At 43.2% G+C, this 17,194-nt stretch overlaps 1 protein-coding gene across 3 annotated transcripts in view; it reads left to right on the top strand.

The window, feature by feature from the left end:
- PTPRT (protein tyrosine phosphatase receptor type T) overlaps positions 1-17,194 on the top strand; it is a 918,862-nt gene that overhangs the window by 612,295 nt on the left and 289,373 nt on the right. The window lies entirely within an intron of this gene.

Below are 17,194 nucleotides of genomic sequence, written 5' to 3' on the forward strand. Positions count from 1 at the left end.
ATGTGGATTAGATGGATTCTTCTCCCATCTCTCATCATGACTTTGGAAGAGCAAGAGTGTAGGTGTCCAGCTGGAAGGGGGAAGCCCAGTATCTAAGGAGTCTTAAGTTAGCTTTGACAGAGCCCTCCTCTTCCAAGACAATTTCTTCATCAGAAAAATTAAAGTGATAATTGATTTTTCAGTATCTGTGGAGGGGAAAAGTACAGAGATCCCCAAGTTTAGATGGTGGAGAGGGGCTTTAGCCCCTGATCCTGTAGAAACCTGCGCCCACAGCGAGTGGGCTTTGGCAGGGGGTGATAACCTTTGTATAAGGCGGCATCTCTATGCATGGGATGAGTCAACATTTGATGAGGGAGGAATATTCAGGATTAATCTGATAGATGCATAAGCTCTCTAAGGAGACAAGAATAGTTCTTCAAGCTTGCAGAGAGGAGATTATATAGATTGTTGCATAAAGTGCTAGAGAAACACCTTGTTTGGCTAAAGCTAACGTGCTTCAGGAGAAGAGCTAGCATCCATGTCAGACATTGTGAAGGGTATGGTGCAGCTCAGAGTCGGTGTACGGGAGGACATGGAGAGTCATCATATGGCAGGTGGCCAAACACCTGGGAAACATCTTCCTGGAGCTGCCGTGTGAACAGAGAAGGTCTCATGCCAGTCCACTTTGCCAGGGGAGACAGGGCGTGGAAATGAAACCAAAACAAAATCCAATCATTTCAAAGCTTTGGGCCATGCTTTGTAAGTCAGAGACTACAATTTCTCTTTCTCTCTCTCTCTAAAATAAAGATGACATGTGGCCTCCTAATCTTGTGAAACATGGATAGGCATGAAATTACTGGGTACCATTACATTAAGCATCCTCTGTGCCAACATTAAAGGCGTATTCTACCTTGGATTGGTAAAGCCTTTGTAATGAAAGGCCCTGCGCCCTGTGCACCTGCCTGCACTTGCAAGGGAGCAAGAGCTCTTACACAGACTTCTTCTTTGGGAGTAATATATATACACATATTTTTCTCTGATGGAATCATGTATAATAAGAAAAAAAATATGTGGAGGGAGGCCTGATGGAATTTGTATAAGAGAGGCTCTCTGAGCAATAGCCCCTAAAATTGAGGCATCTGTGTGTGTACTGTATGGACGTTCAGGCAGGGAAGTGCACACAGATGGGAGCAGTGTGAACCCAGCACCTTGTGAATTTTCAAAGATCAGGTGCCAGGCATGTTGGCATCCCCCTGGTGAACCTACTGAAGACAGTGCTGGTGAGATAACCCCACATATATTTTGGCCACCACTTAAACTATGATTTTAAAAAATGGAACCAACTGACTTGTTGGTGTGCCTTTTCCGCTCTCTGAGAATCCATGGCGTTTACAGGGGTTGCCTGGAAAGGAGCTAGGGAAGATGTGTGCTTCCCTCATTCTGTTTGAAACAAAACACATGCCTATGATTATGTTCATGCCAAGCTAATTAGCACCTGAAGGTAAGAATGTTGACTTTTTGAGATCGGGTAGCCTAGATTTGAATCCCAGATCTGATATTTATTTGCTTCTGTGACCTTCACTACATCAGGGAACTCCTCAAAACTTCAGGTTTCTCATGTGGGGGGCGGGGAAAAAGAACTGGAAAATTTTTAAAAAAAGAACTATTTTATAGGATTTCTGTTAGGGTCAAATGATGTGTTTAACATGCTATTTGGTGTTTAGAAATAACATTTTAAATATTAGATATTATCATGACATAAAAATGAGGAGGCTGAAGAGCAGAGAGGTGAAGCAGAAAAGTCCAGGTCTTGTAGCCAAAGTGGAAAATCCGACCTGAGCTCGGGAACCAGTTTCCTGTCCTTGCTAGAGCTCGGTGGGGTCCATAGAACACCAGCATCAGCATCCACAGGAAGCTGGTGAGAAGTGTGCACCTCAGGCCTTTGAATCTGAATTTCAGGTTTGGAAAGATTGTAGTGTGATTCCTATGGGCAGTGAGGGTTGGGAAGCATGGCTCTAGAGAACAGCAGTCTTGAATATCCTGGCACTTGACATAAGGGTTATGTCCTACCGAGCAAGGTGAATGTCCCCTTCGTGCTGGGCTCTGCCCAATTCTGCCCCCACAGTAAATGGCAGACCTTACTTTTAAAGATACTTATAACAAAGTATGTGTTTATGAGGCAATTTCCAAATTTAATTAGTTGAAGCCAGTTTGATTTTTAAAAATTAGGCTCTGGTTGTAATTTGGAGAGAGACACCCATAAATTATAAATCACCCTCTTCTGACCTCAGAAGGAGTGTTTTATTTGAGGGAAAACAATGTAGCACAAATGAAAGTCCAAGATTGCCCCTACTTTCGTATGGACAGCCCAAAAATCCCAAACAAAAGACCAAATAAACGAGGCTGGGGAGAGGAGTTTCATTACTAGAACAATGTAAATATCACCCAACACAGTATGCTAAAATAGTCTAAAAATGAAATATTCTTTCTGTGAGTCCAAATTACCACTTCCACACCCATCCTTGGGTCATTGTACCTCACCTTACCCCCAGCTAATGGTTCTGATTAAGTCCCATTTGCCCTCTCTATAATCTGAAGGTAGTAGGCTGTTCCAGGATTTACTTGAGTAAGAATCAGGTTAACCCACACAATCAGAGGTAATACCTCGTTTTGGAATCACTTTGGTTTCAGAACTCTGCCGTTGAGCTGACCAGAGTCATTGGGCCCAGGGAGTCATGGCATTTGAGGAAGCCCATGTCCAGGACCTGCCATGGGAATCCCTTTGATCGGGCTGGAAGTCAGAGGGGCTGAGGCTCTGTGAGTGTGGAGCAGAGTGAGGAGACCATGCTGGGACCACTGGGTGTGGCAGGTTCTTAGAGTGTGTTCTTTATCCTCAGAGGAATGGAGGGGTCTAAGCGGTTTAATGCAGAGGAATGAAGGAACAGATGTGCATTCTGAGACTACCTAGCTATAGTATAGATAACAGACCACGGGTCCCCAAGCAACCCGAGGACATCTGGATGACGCACCTGGAGGCAACGACGTGTCCGTCGTCTCTGGTGCTGTGGTGATGGCTTGGCTGTTCGTTGAAGGACCTCGCACCCAGGCAATGGATGTGAAAGCTTTGTTTTACAGGCTGATTTCTTGCTGCTAATGCAGCTGTGAAACCCTCTTGCTTTAACCAGTTCATACATCAGTGGACTGACTCCTTGGAGCTGTGGCCTGCTCAGTTCTGAGCTGTCCATCTCTAACAGGTGGGAGTTGGGTCCTGACCCTGTTGGCTGCCCTTGGCTGTGAAACAACCTGGTTTTATAGCAACCACAACTTCTGTCTGTCTACTGAGAGAGCGAGCCCGGGGAGGCTGGATTCTCCTCTGCTGCCTCTGGAAGCATTAATATCTACCAGACCGTGGCATCAGGTCTTTGGGGATCTTGCGCTGGAGTGGGAGGTACGGAAAACACTGCTGTGGTCATTCCCCTGATAAAGTGGCAGTGCGCAGAGAGAGGTTGGTTTTCCACCAACAAGCGGTGTTAACATCACTTGGGACCGTGTTGGCAATGCGGAATCTCAAGTCTCACCGCGGACTCACTGACTCAGAATCCTCATTAACAAGACTCCAGGTGACCCTTGGGCATATAAAGCATGCAAAACACTTGGTCTAAGAGATTTTGTAAAACATTACAATGTGGATCTGCATAGGAATTGATACAGGCAGTAAGGAAGCAACAGCTTGTGCGGACAGCTCTGTCTGATGACAATTTCATAGCCATTGGTTGACTAGAGTGGCTATTTGATGAACTCTTAAGGAATATCCCTGTTTGTGTGGGGCCCAAATTATGCAAAATAGATCATTTGCATAGACTCTTCCAGAGCCCTGCTCTTGGATCAGAATGAGCTTCTAGGATTCCCCCATTCAGGGACTGGATATGAGGAAGTGTGCTGTGGGCTCTTCCTCTCTTCCGCAGCTCTAAGGAATAACCATGATTCACCAGAAACTCAGCCAGTCGCTGCAACAGACAGGCACTTCAGCCAGAATGAGGCCACCAGAGAAATAATCCAGCCAACAACAGTTGTCTAAAAAAAAACATTTCTTCAATAAAATCATTCAGAACCAAGCTGTTCAGAGTTCATGAAAAACAGTAATCAATATGTGTTTCAATTCAATTAATTGTTCTCCTCACTGTCCAAAAATAAAAATTGCGCAGTGTGAGGGATTTGGGCCAGAAGATGTTACACTTGCAACTGGGATAACGAAGTGTGAAAATCTTTAAAATTCAGACATGTGAAGCTTCCCAGTAAGCCGTTCTTTTTAGCAGTCAAAATCACGGAGTTTCTAATTACGGTGTAAAAATCTGAACGGCTTGAAGAGAATGAGAAGACCCTAATGAGGCAGAAATGGGTGTCTTGATTATACTAGAGTTGACTGACATTTATCTCACAAGCGCTTCTAGGTGCCTGGCATTTAGAGTTAAATAAAACACAGATGTCACCTCTATAAAACAAGGCAAGGCATTCGAGTGGGGAAGCACTTTTAAAAGGTGTGATGGGTGGGAGGGCCATCAGCGTTTTTCCAGCCTGAGCATGGTTGGATTCAATCTAAACCCAAAACACAGGGCCCAGGACTCTGCATGCCAGCAGTGAGCACTGTGTGCAGGAAAGCAGGTGCCTGTTCTGAGACAGATAGGAGTTCTAAACAGGACAGGAACAGACACAAAGATTTGTGGAAGAGGGTGCCAGCTGCGTGCCAAAGTGCAAAAACAAGCTCTCCAAGAGAAGGATGCATGGGAGTTTGTGGCCTGTCTTTCGATGGATGGGCACACCTTCCTGCACTTCAGTTTGGCCACAGGGACCCTCGCTTAGGGCTCACAGACTCCAGATTCGTTCATGACTTTGGTTCAGGAAGGTCCAACAGGGAGAAATGGCTGTGGTCCAGCTGGGTAGGAGGTAGTCTGGGCAGGAAGGGATCAGCTGGATCGTGACTAATACAGCCCCAGACAATAATTTGCATAATTCAAAACCAGAGCTATGTTAATTAGAAGATGCAATTTGCATAATGCAGACCGCTATTGAGTGTAACTCGAGTCATGCTGGTAACTAAAAGTTCTTGTTTCTTGTTAATTGTTCAAGCCAGATATGGATGTGTCACCTATTGCTTCCAGCTGCCACATGGCTCATCTTCCAGAAGCTAGGCCCTGTCAGGTCCAGTGACCCCGTCACCACCACCACATCCTGTGCTGAGCTCCAATTGGAGGCTGAGACCATTTCAGTCCCTCCCTGCCCAACCTAGCCCATGCTTCCCTAAGTCCACTTGGCATTGCAGCCAGTCATACCATCTTCAAAGGCAAATCTGGACATTGTGCTTTTCTGCTCTGAGCTCCACTTAACTGTAAGACACTTGGGGGCTCTGGCTGTTCCTGTCTCATCTGCTTCTCCAACTCTCTTCCCATGACTTCCAGGGTTCTGGCTTCTCTGCCAACTTTCTGCCATCCCCTCCAGCTTACCCGGTTCCCCTGGGAATAGCGTTCCTTCTGCCTACCATTCTCTTCCCTTCATAGTCCTCATCACCACTTATTTCTTATTCTTCATTTCCAAGAGACATTCCCCCTCTTGTCCACTGTGTCCAAAACGGGCATTCCTGATTGTCTTCTCCCAGCATCTTGCTGCTATGGGACAATTTTCTACATCCGCAATTACATTGTACACCTAGTTACCGCCCAGTGCTCCTGGGACTGTTAGCCCTAGGAGGGGTCAAGCCCTGCAGTGGCTCAGTTGTTTTGTCAGTGTGTCTGAGCCACACTGCTTCTCCAGCTTGAATGAAGATTAAATCATCTTTGAGACAGTTTTGGCTTCATTTTGCTGTGAGCCTAAAACTGATCTTTCTGTTTCAAAATCATAACTTGTGAGCCTGAGGAAATGCAGATAAATAGTAGGTGGATGGATGAATGCTTGGATGGTGGATAGATGGGTGTGCTGGCCTCGTTGCAATCTATGTAGATCAAAATCTCTGGGGAGGGTTCTATCTATGTGATTCTTTTTTTTTCAAGTTCCTTAGGGGTATTCTAATGTGTAGGAAACAAAAAACCATTGCCTGCCATGAATAGTGTGCAGTCCTCAGCTGTGCTCTGCTGACTGAGCGCCCACCCCATAAACAGTCTTGATCCACACTAACTACATCTTTGTTCACACTCTGCCAGACCCCACTTTTATCTGATGGTCCACTCTCGCTGACTCACACAGGCACATGCTGTGAGTGCTGATTTTCTCTAAGGTTCAAGTCCATCAAGGTTGCTAGTCATTAAAGATGGACAGGGAAGTGGCATTCTGTCCTTAACCTTCACCATTTCCCTGATGATACCATGTAGGTCGGATGCTGGAGTTCAGCCCAGACTTCACCTCTCTTGGATAGACAAAACTATTTCTGATCTTATTTTCGTAAGACTAAAAAAGACATATGCACATTCTAAACTCCGTGTACTTGCCCAGATGCTTTCCCTGAATCTGAAAAGTCAGGGCCCTGGGATGTCCAGGAGCCATTTCATGTAGTCTGCAACTCGTCACTCACCCTCCATTGGAGGTTTTCCTTCCACAGACTTGAGAGATACAAGCATCCCTGGGTGGATGTCATACACAGTTCATCCAGGCTGACAGGAAGCTGACAGGTGCTTCAATAAAAGAAGTATGGTTGAAAAGAATTATTTCTGGCACTCAATCTAGGAGGAGAAGAAGTTGTATTGTGCTGTGAATAAGTTGCATTTTTGTAAGTGGGTCCATTAGCAATGCCTATCAGCTACTTTTGGAATATCGAGAATACCTATATATTTGCCTTGGGTGTTCCATTCTTTTTTTTTTTTTTTCTGTTACAACAGATATTTGTATGGAGCTAGATAATGTGACAGTGGAAATCGACAAAAGCAGAGCACATGTTACCTAACACATAGCAAATTTTGTTCTCTTGGCAATGGGACAGTTTTCACAGTACGCATGAATCATTCAGTTCAGTTGTAGAAAAACGGCAGGGGTGGCTGCGAGGAAATTGTTCCTGTGATGTACACGTGTGGGTTTGTGTAAGAACTTACACTTCCATGAGTTTTGTAGTTGCACACTGGCACATGTATGCACTGGGTTACTTTGGGAAGTGCCTGAAAATGTAATTAAGAGCTGAGTATTTTTCTGTATGAAAACGTTCATAATGTTTTGTTTTTATGGTGAACTTTTTGTAGATCCCTCATGTTTGTACGTTTGCTGGTAGGTCTGAGGGAAGCTGGGATCCTTTGACTGTGTTTCTGACTCTTGATTTCCATTTGCATTGCCCCGTGCCCATCCTTACAGTTGCTCCATTTGGGGGGCTGCTATGACTGAGGGATTTGTAGGGCTCCAGGTCCCTTTTTAACCCTGCCGGTGACGTCAGAGGACAGACTCCCACCTGTGTTCCATGGGCTTTTGCAGTGATTGTCTAGTTTTTGCTAAAGGAAAATTTTGGATCCTCCACTCCCAAAAGGGCAAAGAATCTCCAGGTTGAATTTAGCCTTATGCATGTTCTAGTCTTAGACGAAGGAAGGAAATAAAACCCTGATTGTGCATTAGCACTGTGTGGGTTTGCCTTCATGTTCCAGAATGGGAGGGAAACTCTTTTGATGCGCGGTGCATGTACCCAGGGACCTGGGCAAGGGGTCTGCCTGTGCACACGGACATGCAGCTAGGGCTGGAACTCTCTCTGGTTGCCCGGGTCCTTACAGTAAACTGTGCCCAGGGGCAGTGTTGGTGCTGCAAAGTGTCTCCTTCAACTTCACAAGTTGCTGTCTTTTCATCTCAGATGTCTCACCATGTTCCCCCTTTTTTGAATTCTACCTAGACTGGGTGTTGCAGCCTGCACTTACCACTTTTAACAGGCTGCTTCGCTCCCTCCTATTTTGGTCAGAACAGGGCTGTGTTTGGGACCTAAATGAAGGGTATCATTGGGTTGTTGTCTGTGAACAGTACTTGGGGAAGTTCCATTCCAAAGAACCTAAGGCTGGGATTCAGGTGTGTGGTTTATTGCTTGTCGTATGTTGTCTCGGGAGAGTAGGGGTTTTCTCTCCACACTCCAGAATAAGGGATCCTTTCCCTTGGATTACCCTTTTTTCCTCATTATTCAACAAAACAAAAGTGATTCTGTGCAGCTGACACTGAGGCGCCTGGGCCGGCCTCAGCTTGGTTTCAGTCCACCCATGCATGCATCTGTTCATATTGTTATGCATGCAGACACATATATGCATGCATACATACATAAAATATGTATATATTAACAATATATAATATATAGTAGGTCTTCTTCAGAGTACTTAACACCATCAGTGCAATTAATCACTGGTTTTTCATCTCTTATTTTTCATGCTTTCAAAAAATTATTTATTTGGCATGGTCTAAGAAGTCTTCTCTCTGGGGGTTCATTTCCCAATTGCTAGAGCTAATCCAGGCTGAAGCCAGGATCCAGGAAGTCGGTGAGGATCTCCTGTGCTCGACAAAGGGACCCAGCCACTTTAGCCGTCCAGGGTGCACTCTAGTGCGAACTCTGGCTCAGATTCCAATGTGGGATGTGGCGATGCCAAGTGTTGTCTTAACTTCTCTGGCCCAACTTGACATTGCCCAACTTTGACATCTGTATCTATATCTTACAAATAAATATTTATCACTGTAAGTCAAATAGTGAATTTTTTTCATTATGAAATTTAAGATTGACCATGGTTCGATATTACCCAGTGATGTGCTTGAAATACTTTCTCGGCTAACCTGGGCCTCAGTTTGTGAATCCATAACTTGAGAAGATTAGACCAAGTGTGACGCGGGGGCCCCTCTGCTGTGACCTGTCACTTAGGTGCCCTCAGTTGGATTCACCTTAACTCCCAGGCGCATGAAGCATTCTCCCATTTGTTCCCTGCATGTCTCTGCTTTGTGTTTATTCATTCCCTCATTTTTATAGTGTGTCTTCTAACAGGATAAGCAGTTGACAGTATCTACTTAGGAACTATGTAAATATAATCATGTCCACTTATCCTCATTCCTTCCTTCAGAATCTTGTGTGTGATTCATTTATTTTTATATAGTTTTACTACCTATGGGCATTCATTTAAAGTATATTTCTCTGTATCAACTTTTCAACTTTACAAAAGATTTTGAGTTATGTATAATCTTTGGAACACTTTTATTCTATCTTGATTGATGAGTGATGAGTGCAGCTATCTAATATTCCACTGTGTGAAAGGATTTCGATGCTTTTGTCCATTTACTTTGGCCAATAGTGTCCTTGTGCCTACTTCCTGCTATAGGCCTGTTGGACTTCCTCTTCAGTTAATATCTAGAAAGCAGGTCATATAATCAAAGAGGGTTCAAATTTACAGAAATCTGCCACATTCTTTTCGAAGCAGGTTTCCATGATTTATGGTCTTGCCTGTAAAGTACAAGAGCCCCTGTGAACTCATGTCCTCGCTAATAAGGGGTATTCCAAAGGATGTGTCCTTTAACCTGTCATGTAAGCACGAGCTGCGACTCACTGATGGATTTCTTGGGACTTCCTCCAATCATTGTTGAGTATCTCTGTGTTTCCTACCTGTGCATGTTTTCTGTGTTTCTTATTCATGCCTTTTATTTCTGATTCATGCCTTTTGCCCATTTCATAATACTTTTCTATGACAGTACTTCAAAAACTTCACGGGAAAAAACTGGAAGAAATAATTTATTTTTGGTGGAAACAATTTTTCAAATTCACATAGTTTGCTCATAATATCCATTTTACATTTGCTTTTAAGAATTCCTAGCATAGATGTTTCTTATTGGTATTCTTACATTTTAGAAAGTACTTATATTATTATTTCATATAGTTATATATGCAGGGTTCTAGTTTATGTGCTATAAGATATCTTTAGAAAAGCTATGAATCAGACTGAGTTTCATTCAATCTTATGTAATTGAGAGATCCTGTGGCCTTAAGAAATTTCTTTCAATGTCAGCATGATGAATCTCTGTATTTCTACTGAAAGCTGCATAGTTCTGGTGTTGGAATTCAAGTCTTCGGCCTATCTGCAGTTAATTTTTCTATGTGGTGGGAGCTGGAGTGCAAAACTCATTACTTTTTTCTATATGGATGGTCAATTTCCCCAGGTCCTTTAAATAAACAGCCTCTATTTTTCTGTGCTCTACCAGACCATTTCTGACTCATGCCAAAATTCTTCATATTCAAAAAAAAAAAATTCCCCCTGAGGGCTCTATTCCACTGGTTTCTTTACACCACAGCTTCATGCAGTCGTAATTGTTATGGATCTACAGTTAGTCCTGGTCCCTGGTGCAGCAGACTCCTCTTCCTCATCCTTTGGAAACATTTAGATTGTTCTTGCCCTTGGTGCTTTCATTTTAGCATTTACTTATCAAAGTTAATGAAGACAACTGGTACAGTTTTGATTAGAATGATATTGCATGTACACAAAATGTGATCAATCACATTTTTACAATATTTGATCTCTATTTGGATTTTTAAATGTCTCCTGTAGTCTTACTGCCTCTTATAGAAATATGCTACATTTCACACATAAACCTTGAACTGTTCTCTTATGTCTGATTTATATCTCTCATTCCTTTTTCCTCTAGTGTCACTGCTTTTCCTGTATATCCATAATGTCTCCTGCCTCAGCTCTCTGTGCTCAGTGTCTTCTTTCTTTTCTTTTTTTGTGGTGTGGGGGTGGGGGATTTATTTATTTTCATTGGGAACACATATTTACAGACAGATATCCTCTCCCCAAATGGCCACAATGGCTAGACTTGAGCTACTCTGAAGCAGGGAACTTCTTCTCGGTCTCCCTTGAAGGATGCGTGCTTTAGGGCATCCTCCACTGTTTTGGGAGGCCATCAGCAAGAAGCTGGATGGAAAGTAGAGCAGCTGGGACATGAACTTGTGCCCGTACGGGATACCAGTGCTGCAGACACAGGATTAGCATGATGCACTACCATGTCTGCCTCTTAAATATTCAAATGTATATGCACAGAAGGTAACCCCTATCCTCACTCTGTCACATGCCAGCTATGTTCTAGTGAGTTTGTTTCCCTTCTGATTTTTCTGCGTTGGCAATGTCTTTGACAAGATTATGATATTTTCTTTCTTTCACGATGCCAGCCTATTCATGTTTCCATGTATTCCATAGAACTACCTCATGTCATGGATGGTTGTGGTTTCTTTGAACAAGCAGACTGTACTTTACTTTCTAGTGACTTTACTGGGGGTGTGTTTACAGATCTCCATGGACTGTGAAAGAGACTTTTGGAAGTATAATAAGAGTCAATGTAGATCTCTTTCAACGGCAAGTTAAAGTTTGGACTTTTATTTTCCCTCTGCCTCTCAATGCACTTGTCAGCAGCAAGCAGAGGAATCCACGTGCTTGCATTGATTGTAGAAACTGTGCTCAAATAATGGCTCACTCTGTTCAATAGAAATGGATGTAAAGGTGGAGAGAGAACAGTATGTACACATTTGAATAGAAATCTATACACTTCACGTCAGAAGTGGCAGCCTGGTTCCTCCTTTCTCTAAAACTTAAGTTTCATTTTTCTTATTTCTTAATGGAGATATGGATGTAGGACATGTTTGTGCTGCATACTTCCGTAATACCTGCGGCATTCTTACGATGGATATCAGCAACCAATCATGTATGCTAGTCCCCTGGACTCTGACATGGCCTCAAAATCTCTCCTGTCATTTCTATTTGAATGGGATTAGTATCCAGAAGAAAGCCTGCCTGCTGTCCCCAGCCAGATCTCAGAGTGTTAATAAGGAGATGGGGAACAAGGGCACTTATTCATTGGCTTATCCGGACAGGTCTGTCTGTTTCATCGTTTCTGAATGCTTGTTTCTTATTTTTATCCTGTGCTTAGGCATGTTTCCATTTCAAAATGGACAGTGGGTATCATAGTATGGACTCTGTTGCAGGGACCTAAGCATTAAGGGCCGTCAAGCAGATGAAACAGCTGATGTAAAGTTCCAGAAAAGCTTTACAGACACTGGAGTTCTCACCCAGCAGCTGTGTATCCAGTTGCCAGTAGATACAGACATGTCAGTGTCAGAGGTGTTCCTATCTTATCAATGTGGTAGATCAAGGAATTCACAGGGTTTGCAAACAAACACTGGCAGAAGGCTCATCTTCCTGAGGCTCCACTCATTTACTGCAAGCTTGTCTACAGCCTGTGTGTGGAGAAACAGAACATGTCAACACCCTGTGCAAGTAGACTGCCCTAGGAGGATCCCAGGAAGGGCTGTCAGGCACCTTGTGCTATGATTTTTCCCAAAGTGCTTGTGTGTTGAGACTGTCCTTCCTGAAGATGTTGCTATGCCCTGGGATCTTCCAACTGTTCTGTCTCCAGCATGATGTGCTTCTGCTCTTCTCAGAGCCCTAGAGAACTGAGCCATGGCCCAGAACTCTAGCTCTTCATTCAGTGTCAGCCACAGTGAGAGCAGTGATGCTTAAAAGCCCTCAATGTCATTTCATTTTTCCCACTGTCTGTAATTCTGAAGAGGAGTTCCTTTTAATGATGCTTCCCCTCTGTGACTTCTTGGAAGAAGGGACCAGTCCTACAGATCCCATCCTTAGGCAGATCCCAGAGTTGGGAAAGTCTACGCTAGAGCCAGTCATGTAGATGGTCTTTATGTTGGAAGAATGGAGCCACAGGAAGGCAAGAGCATTGTAGGTGTTTCCTGTACATATTATAACTTCCTCTATGCGTGTTATAGCCAACAAGTTCTGTGCTCTACCCACCAAAGCATGGATTACACGATCTTAGCCCTTCTGAGCCAATGGTAATAACAATATTACAGGAAGTTTGGATATCAGAGGAGAAAATTGCTGATAATCTCTTCCCAGGTAAAACTATTTTTCTTTCTATATTATCTTTGTTAAAATGCATACTTCTTATACTTAACTATGACATAAAAAATTTGTTATTATTTTCCACTAGGAAATTTATCACAGTCATGAAGACTTTATAGCACCATGGAAAGAGCTTATCTTTTTTTTTTAAATAACTGTATAATTGTCCATTGTATACATATGCCCTGGTTTACTTATCTATTCCCTAATTGTGTTTCTATTTCTGATAATACAGTGATGAGCCTCTTGCTTATGCTGATGTTCTGTAATGACAGATGTGTAAAGAACCCATCATACATGTTGGAAAGAACATGACTTTCAGATCAAATTATCCTGGATTCAAATTCCAGTTCTTAACTGCCTGAATGAGTTACATTTAGGCAAGTTACCTCTATGAAACCCAGTTATCCCATTTGCTTAATTTTAAAAGTTTTGCATGTAGTGAAAAAACAATTTAATTTCCTTTGAATATATTCTCGTTTCTGGGATAGCTGGGTCATAGGGCAGGTTCATTTCCAGTTCTCTAAGTGCTCTCCATACTGATTGCATAGTGGTTGTCCTAACCTATGCTCCCACCAACAATGAAGGAGGGTACCTTTTTCTCCACATCCATGCCAGCAGGTTATTAGTAGAGTTCTGAATGTGGGCCAGTCTCCCTGGAGTTAGGTGGAGCCTCAATTTGGTTTTAATTTGTATTTCCCTGACAGCTAGAGAGCCTGAGCATTTTTTCACATGTCTGTTAGCCATTTGAATTTGTTCTTTTGAAAAATGTTCATTTCCTTGACCCATTTCCTCACAGGTTTGTTTGTTTTGCTGCCATTGAGTTTCTGAAGCTCTTTATAAATCCTGGACATTAGTCCTCTATCAGTTGTGTAGTTTGTAAAGATTTTCTCCCATTCTTCACTTTGTTGATCATCTCCTCTGCTGTACAGAAGCTCTTTAGTTTGATGTAGTCCCATTTGTTTGTTTTGGCTTTGCCTGCCTATGCTTTTGGTCTATTTTAAACAATAGAAAGGGAGGCAGTCCTTCCAAATTCTGAAGTCGATATCACCTGGATACCAGAGCAAGCTAGAGATGCAACAGAGAAAGAGGACTACAGGCTGAGATCCCTGATGAACATATATGGAAAGAACTTCCACAAAATTCTAGCCAGCAGGAGCCAGCAAGGTCCAACAGTAAATCAGGCAGATCATTCACCCAGATCAGGTGGAATTCACCCCTAGCATGCGTGGATGGTTTAACATTCGCAAATCAGTAACTGTGACTTACCATCTCAACAAACCGAAAAATAAAACTCTATGATCATCTCAATAGATGCAGAGAAGGCATTTGACAAAATGCAATACCGCTTCATGCTAAAAACCTGAGCATTTCTAACAGCTGCACAACAGTGGCAAAAAGGATTGTGCCCTCTGAAGTCAGGAACCTTGGCAGTTCGTGGGGTGCCTAACATGGTATGTGCCTGACAAATGGATGACTTCATTCGCCTCCTCTTTCTTTTCCCCGCAAATATCACCTAATCCCATTTTAACTGGAACAGTCAGTTCCTTGGTAAAACGAAGAAGAAAGGAAAAGAAAAAATATTTGTTTTCCGTTTTCATGTTCTCATCCTTATTTGACCTGTGCGGATCAGAGATGTACCCTCTCTTGAGGTTAGGATTATTCCTGTAACTTTTTTCCCTTTGTGATACCTCAATGCCATCGTATATTCCCAACCGCATTCTTGTCTTGCAAAGAAAAACATTGCTAAGGGCCGTTTTACATTTGCGTCCTCACCTGATGTGGCTGTGCTGCAGCGGTAACATCTATTTCATGGTGCTCAGGGATTCTGCAGTGGTGTGGAGGCTGCCCCATCCATCCTCATGGTCACTGATTTCCAACAACAGTTAATCGTGCCGTGCGTTAGTTGCCTGTGTCAATGAGTAAATCCTCCTCAAATGAGACACGAGTAGTTCATCTTGCTTGCTGTTGAGGCTTCTGGGACACAGAACTCCTGCAGCACCAGCCTATAAATCCCGTCAGACAAGTATCACTCAGTTTTAGACTGAAAGGGAGCTGAAAGCGATCAATCCCTAGCCCTGGTGGGGTTTTTTTGGCCTGTGGTTGGAAGCTTACATCTTGACCCATAGCAGTCCTCAGATGCCAGTGCCCTTGATGTCACCTTGAAGGCTACAGTCCTGGCTTTGTTGAGGTTTTGACAGTAAATTGGGAGGGTATTTTTTCTGTCCACACAGAAAGTGCACCTGTGACATTAGATTCCAACTGAGAAAGGCAATATTTTCTTTGTTAAGGTTTGGAAAAGCTTGAGTGTCCAGAGTTAGAGAAGCCATAAAAAATGTTTTCCAGGGGAGAGGGAAAAAAAAAACATTTTGAGATCAGCCCCTTCTGTATCTCAGTAGTGTCTGATTAGATTAGCAAAAGCCAAACAGATCCATAGGGGGTGTTACATTGACATTGAGCACAAATTTGAAATTTGTTTTTAAAAGTTGTTTGTAAAATGCAATAATTGTAAAAGAAAAAAATTCAGTTACTCAGAATCTTGTATTTTTCTTTTCTTCACATTTGTTTCTAATCCCTATCTATATGCATATGAAATTTTATATAATTGTAATTACTGCACTTTTAAAGTTGTAAATGCTTTTTCCTAGCTTAAAATTATATCCTTGGTATATTACTAGCATTTTAATGCTTTTATAATGTCCCATCAGGTGACATAACTGCAATTTAGTTAGCCATCCCTCATGACATTCCCATTAGCTTTGGATATTTCTGCATTATAAGGGAGACACCCTTGAGCATCTTCATGATTTTGCTTTTCTCTTTTTCCAAATTATTTTCTCGAACTACACTCCCAGGATTGACCATGGTGTCAAAGCACATAGCCCCTAGTTGTTTTTCTGCTTTGTGCTGTCCCCATGACGGGTGCATCTCAGCCATGCCCGCTCTGAGCAGTGGAGCTCTGAGTCCAGAGGCTGCAGCTAGAAGGACCCTGAAGCCAGCAAAGGTCCTGACCATGGGATAGTCTGACGCTGAGCGAGCTGGAACCAGTCTGTAGCAGAAGGGACAGTGGACAATGAGTCAACAAGGGTTGCTGATGCAGGCTAGCCTTTGCACTAGCACTCAGGGGTGTTTTGTGGATCGTTTTCTTGGTCTCTACTCCTTGCCTATAAGTGAGGAAGACAGTAATAACTCTGGCAAGTTTGCTGCCTCACAGAGTGAAGGACTTATGTGAAATTCTCCAGCATAGTCAACTCACCTCTGATTTCTTTTCACACTCTGTTCTCCTTTCCTAAACACACGGAGGCTGTCTGCAGCCCTCCAGGAGCCCTTTGACCTGCTCTGACACTTGCCCTGCCACAGCCTTCAATCTTACTGAACTAGTTGGGGCTATCAGCATCTCTTGTGTTGATTACAGTGCTTTCCTAACCTAGCCATTCTCCTACCTTCCCACTTGGGTCTCCTCCATCAGAGTTCATTTTCCATAGAGCAACCATAGTGGTTCTTTAAAGTGAAAGTTTGTTCTGCCTGCCTAAAACTTGTTATGGGAAATTATGGCAACATCCGTGAGCCAACACACCCCAGTTCCACCTACAGCCCATGAACCTACACACATAGTTTATGTGTATTTTATTGAAAATGCACTGTCAATAATCTGGGTCAAACCCAGGTTAGTCAGGTCAGCACCCAGGGAGCTCTCGTCCCTTCTGTGGGACATACTGGTTTCCGTGAAGGTGTGTCATCCTTTTGTCATGGGAAACCTTCTAAACGTTCAGCTTAGGTCTCATTTGATATTGAAGCACGCAGAACCAGAAATCCAATTCGTTGAGGGTCTGTTCTTTTCCTGGGACTACCATAAAAATTCTCCCAGCTGGTTGAGTTGAAAGAAGATAAATTATTCCTTGACATCTCTGGGAGTCCACAGCCAGGATGACCACAGGTTGGTTCCTTGGGAGGCTCTTAGGAAGAATCCATTGCATTCCCCTGTCTCAGACCCTGGGAGCTACTGGCCATTCTTGGCCATCCTTGGCCATCCTTGGCCATCCTTGGCCATCCTCGGCCATCCTCGGCCATCCTTGGCATGCTTTGGACAAAGTCTCAGCCTCGTTCTTCACATGACCTTCTTTTCGTCTTTTGCATCTCAAATCTCCCCTTTTCTGCTTAAAACAGCCTCTGTCATAAGGTCCATCCTAAATTCATCCTGATCTTATCTCAGTATCCTTAATTGCATCTGCACGATCTTTTTTCCAGATAGGATCACATTCTCAGATTTCAGGTGGATGTATTAGGGGGAAGTAGCCACTCATCCACTACCATGGTGACTCCTGTGA

The sequence above is a fragment of the Ochotona curzoniae genome, unplaced genomic scaffold, assembly GCF_017591425.1.
Source record: "Ochotona curzoniae isolate NIBS_2020 unplaced genomic scaffold, NIBS_Ocur_1.0 contig_3520, whole genome shotgun sequence".
Taxonomy (NCBI): domain Eukaryota; kingdom Metazoa; phylum Chordata; class Mammalia; order Lagomorpha; family Ochotonidae; genus Ochotona; species Ochotona curzoniae.